We start from the raw sequence: 6,000 nt of genomic DNA on the forward strand, positions 1-6,000 counted from the left end.
TTTTTTCATGTACCAAAAACATTTCCTAAAGATTTATAATAAAAAAAATGAAAAAGCATAAATGTTATTTTTAAAATACAGATTTATCACATCATATATTATTAGGCAGATAACACACTAGCCAGCACAACTTTATTCAATCAGAATTTGGGCATTTGAATAAAAAAAAAATTTAAACGTAAAATGAGAATCAGCACCTCCAAGTCCGAGGCCATGGTGTTTCACTGGAAAAAGGTGGTTTGCCATCTCCAGGTTGGAGGAAAGTCCTAACCTAGGTGGAGGAGTTTAAGTATTTCGGGGTTTTTTTCACAAATGAGGGAAGGATGGAACGTGACAGATAGATTGGTGCAGCGGCAGCAGTAATATGGTCGATGTACCGGTCCATTGTGGTGAAGAAGGAGCTGAGGCGAAAGGCAAATCTCTCGATTTACCGGTCAATCTACGTTCCTACTCTCGCCTATGGTCATGAGTTTTGCGTCATGACCAAAAGGACAAGATCTCGGATACAAGTGGCCGAAATGAGTTTCCTTCGAAGGGTGGCAGGGCGCACTCTTATGGATAGGGTGAGGAGCTCTGACACCCGGGATGAGCTCGGAGTAGAGCCGCTGCTCCTCATCGAGAGAAGTCAGCTGATGTGGCTCGGGCATCTGTTTCGGATGCCTCCTGGATGCCTACCTAGGAGGGTGTTCCAGGCATGTCCCACCAGGAGGAGGTCTCGGGGAAGACCCAGTCTCTCGGCTGACCTGGGAAAGCCTCAGGATCCCCCCAGGAGCTAAAGGAAGTGTCTGGGGAGAGGGAAGTAGGGAGAAGGAGAGGGAAGTCTGCCCCCGCAGATAGACGGAAAAGCAACAGAAAATGAATGAAAGAATAATAATAATAATAATGTAGAGCTTTCTGATTTTTTCTAGGAACACTTGTAAAAAGTACATTTGAAAATGCATGGATAACAACAACAGAAGCCTAATTGGTATTAAAATGAACTTTTATATGCTTCAAAATTAACTTTCGATGTTTCACACCTTTTTATTGGTAATTTTCTTTCTTCTAAGATTAAGGTCCAAGATTTAGAATTAATGTAGCCTAAAATGTGTTCGCTATTTAAAAACAAAACAGCAGGTCAGTAGTGAAAGATGATTTCACTTACATCAGATTCTTCTTGGTCTTAAAGCCTTCTTCGATGAGTTATTTTAACAATTTATGATGGCAAAGCAGTTAAAATAGGACAAATGTAATGAGCTCATGTATGGGACAAACTCTGGACCCTTGTCAGTGAGAGGTGGGTCTACCAAACGAAAAAGCCTTGGTTATAGAGGTCTTACAAGAATTAATAAAAAAAAAAGTTTAAATATATAGAAACTGAATGTGTGTACATCTTCAGTTATAATTTGTATGATACAAAAACATTTAAAAGAAATGTACTTTTTTAATAATAATTATAGTTAATAAATGTACCAATATTTTAAAATAAACAAAATGGAACAATATCATATTTTAATAAACAACTTGAGGAATTAAATAGGGGAATTTAACAGACAAATACACGCACACACGCACTCATGCACACACAAATACATTTATATTCATTAAATAGTACTTACATAACAATGTGAAGTGGGTGGCCTAGTTTTTTTTCAGGCAATTTTTTTAGGGCTTAAATGCAATTATAGTAAGATAATAACTCCAAAAAAAAAAGCAAAAATAAAGAAGAGAGCATAACATAAATTCAAACAACTATAATTCGCCTTCATACATTCTAAAAAAATGCTTGGGTTCCATATAATCCCAACTTAAATCGATTAAGTTAACTTGAGGTTTTTACAATTTAAATGGATTGAACATAAACTAATAAAGCTATCACCTCCCCAAAAATCCTCAAGAACTGTGTTGATTCAGCTCATTTTAAATAATCAGTTTAAACAGGAAGCAACTGAGTGTGCAAATTAACATTGTAAACATGTACATCCAATAAAATAATATCAATAATGATAAGGAAACATCCAGTCATTTATTTTCATTCGGCTTAGTCCTTTTATTCATCAAGGGTTGCCACAGCGGAATGAATCGCCAACTTATCCAGCATATGTTTTACAGGGGATGCCCTTCCAGGTGCAGCCCAGTACTGGGAAAGGATATGATACAGTTGATTTAAATTAATAACTTTAACAAAGATTAACTAATGGGACATAATGCACACAGTCTTTTAATTTCAGGGCTACCAACTGCGCCACCGCATCGCCCCATGTCTTAAAAATATAAAAAATGTATTTTACCCCAGCATTTTCAATAGAATTTCTGTGCTAGTCTGCTGCTAATGATGGCGCATGTGTTTAAACGGTCTTTTGTCTCTTTTTAAGCTTTAACAACCCAATGGATGCTTCAGTCTATTTAACTGATTATATTTGAATTACATTACAACATCAATGCTGTAAAATTGAAAATAGACACAGAAAGCTCTCACCGGAAGTTCATCATTGGCTGAAAAAAAACTAGCTGTGCATAAAGTCCATTAGCACTAAATTAAATGTCATAGTCATTGCGAGTTAATGTTCTTTATAGCCTTTAATGTTGAAACAATTAAAAAAAGTCATCATTTATTATTCATAACAATTCTAAATAAATGTGTAATAAGAAATGTGATTTTTAATAATATTAATAATAATTATAATAATATTATAATAATTAAAAAATATAATCATATTTAAAATAAATAAAATGAAACAATATTATATATTAATAAACAACCTGAGGAATCAAATAGGGTTATTCAACAACACACACACATATAAATACACACATGTTACTATACATTAAATAGCACTTACATTTATGAATAAAAAATATATACAGTTAGGTCCATAAGTGTTTGGAGATCGACACAATTCTAACTTATTTACATACATGCATACATACATGCATACATACATACATACATACATACATACATACATACATACATACATACATACATACATACATGCATACAGTTGAAGTCAGAATTATTAGCCCCTCTTTAAATTGGTTTTTCTTTTTTAAATATTTCCCAAGTGTCCTTTAACAGAGCGAGGACATTTTCACAGTATGTCTGATAATATTTTTTCTTATGGAGAAAGTCTTTTTTCTTTTATTTCAGCTTGAATAAAAGCAGTTATTAAATTTCTAAAAAAACAATTTGGGTTCAAAATTATTAGCCCCTTCTATCTTCTATCCGTTAAACAGAAATTGGTGAAAAAATAAAGAGGGGGGCTATTAATTCTGACTTCAACTGTGTGTGTGTGTGTGTGTGTGTGTGTATATATATATATATATATATATATATATATATATATATATATATATATATATATATATATACATATATATATATATATATATATATATATATATATATATATATATATATATATATATATACAGTATACATATATATTGATCTGCTTTAAATGTTGACTGTATACCTATACACAATGGCGTACATCTTTATTTGACATTTGTACGATTAATTAAGCATTCTAAGCAAAGGACATTTATTAAATTCGATTTTTGATATTAAACAAACATTAATAATCCATACAAAACATGTCAGTTCAAAATTATATATTTTTAAAGTCACATAGTATGAAATTAATTATAATACATTTATTGATTTACTTTTGGATTTGATTTAGGTTTCTAAAGACTGAATAACTGCTAATAACAAACTTTAATTTGCTTAATATCTCTTTCTCTCACTCACTTAGAAAAATATTCTGCTTATGTTAATTACATATTGCTATGATATTGTACATTAAACCCAATTCCAAACTAGTGTGACACTCCTCTGTCTCTTTAATATTTTGTTATGACTTGAAAGAGACTGAAGCTCAACTCTAAGTGCTTCATAAATCAATTAGCAGAAACTAGGATACACATCAGAACCAGCAGTAATTGTGTTCAGCTATCAAGTCCTAATGGCAAATTATTGAAATTAATGAAATCTCTCCCTGTCAACTATATCACCCGCTACATCTCTCTCTTTCTCTCTCAAAGGATGACAAGGTTCAGTGAGAACAGAGAGGTGGGTACTATGAGTCATCCTTGTGAGTCATGTGCTTTGTGCTTATGTGTGTGTGTGCCAATGGGAAAAAGTGTGGAGGTTTCATGGCAATTAAGAAGCTGGAAATACTGAGAAAAAAAGAACCTCTGAATATGCAAAAACATATATTTATAAATTAATAAATAAAGCTCTAAATTAATAGTGCACACAGCCTTTGATGCATAAGAAATGCTGAAATGTTGGCGTTTTGGATTAATTTGTAGGTGCAGTTCCAGAGAATGGCCACAGGTGTCAGTGTCGTCGCATTTTCCAAAGCGAGCAACCTCAAGGACGTTCATTAATTTCCCTGCATATTTTTTTTGTCTTTTATTTATCTTCTGCTTGCTTACAGTATGCAGATGTTTTACTGCGGATTTGAAACATTGAAATATATCACACTCTTTTAATATTATAGCTATAAAACACTTTAAGGGATGGTTGAACGATTTAGTTGAGTCAGGTCAGTTTTTCAACACTTTTGATCCTTTCTGAGCATCACACGGCCAATTTTGCGCTTCCAAATGCATATTAATACTACAAATGTTAATTATTTTATGTTTTTTTGATTAAAATGGTGTTTTCTGACAATGTGAGGTTAGCAAGAGGAAAAATGTGGATAGAATGAAAGAGAGTGTGGCAAGCTGTTTTAATCTTAAAAAAGTTAGCTACTAGCAGCTAGCATTACTAATTTTTCAGCCCGATCTCAAGAGAAAACAAGACTATTTTACTTGTTGTCAGAAATGTGGCTGGTCCAAATTCATAAAAACAATATTAATTCCTTACATTTATATAGCGCTTTTCTGGCCACTCAAAGTGCTTTACACACATACTGTAGGGGGGAATCTCCTCCTTCACCACCAGAGTGCAGCATCCACCTGGATGACGTGACGGCAGCCATATTGCGCCAGACCGCAAACCACACACCAGCTGATTAGTGGAGAGGAGACAGAGTGATGAAGCCAATTATGATATGGGGATGGTTGAAAGGCCATGATGGAGAGGCCAGTGGGCAAATTTGGCCAGGATGCCGGGGTTAAACCCCTACTTTTTTCGCAGGACATCCTGGGATTTTTAACAACCACAGAGAGTTAGAACCTTGGTTTAGTATCTCATCAAAAAGACGGCGCTCACTGAGCAGTATAGAGTCCCCATCACTATACTGGGGTAATTAGGACCCACACAGACCGCAAGCTGTCCGCCCCCTGCTGGCCTCACTAACTCCACTTCCAGCAGCAACCTATAGCGTTCCCATGTGTTTTCCAATTCAGGTACTGACTGGGTGCAGCCCTGCTTAGCTTCAGTTGGCGACCATGTGAGAGCTGCAGAGAGCTAGATGCCGGCTATGATTTCAAATAATTGGATGAACTGACTAAACACAGTTTTTAATTGTACTAAAATGTACAAACAAGATCAAAAAAGTAAGAACAAGCCACTAAATCAAAAAATTACAAATAGTGGTGTAATGGATCACAAACCTCATAGTTCGGATCACATAATGGTTTTTTAATCACAGATCGAACCATTTTTTTTGGATTAGCCATTAAGGGGAGGAGGCAAATGTAATTTGCTTTCCATTTTTTGCAAAAACGGTACTGCAAGAAACTTTTGGTTTCAACAAACAGAACTCTTGATTTTATCAAAATTAAAATAAAGAAATAATCAGCTGTAAAATATTCAGTACTGTGAAAAATTCACTGTTACTACTGTTGCTGCTAACGCTAAATATATAAATCTAACATTATGATTTGTACAACCCATATTGTTTGTTAGTCTCATTTTCATTAAATGATTCAGTTGTTACCTCATAAAACGTCATGTTTCATTGTAAGATGTGTCATTTTTGAAGAATTATTCAGTGGCATATTTTTTAAGGCTGGTTGTCACCACCTATTGGTTAAATAATGCATTTGCTGCCAACAACTTTCATT

This window comes from Danio rerio, chromosome 10, assembly GCF_052040795.2.
Source record: "Danio rerio strain M-AB ecotype USA chromosome 10, GRCz13ab, whole genome shotgun sequence".
In the NCBI taxonomy this organism is placed as follows: domain Eukaryota; kingdom Metazoa; phylum Chordata; class Actinopteri; order Cypriniformes; family Danionidae; genus Danio; species Danio rerio.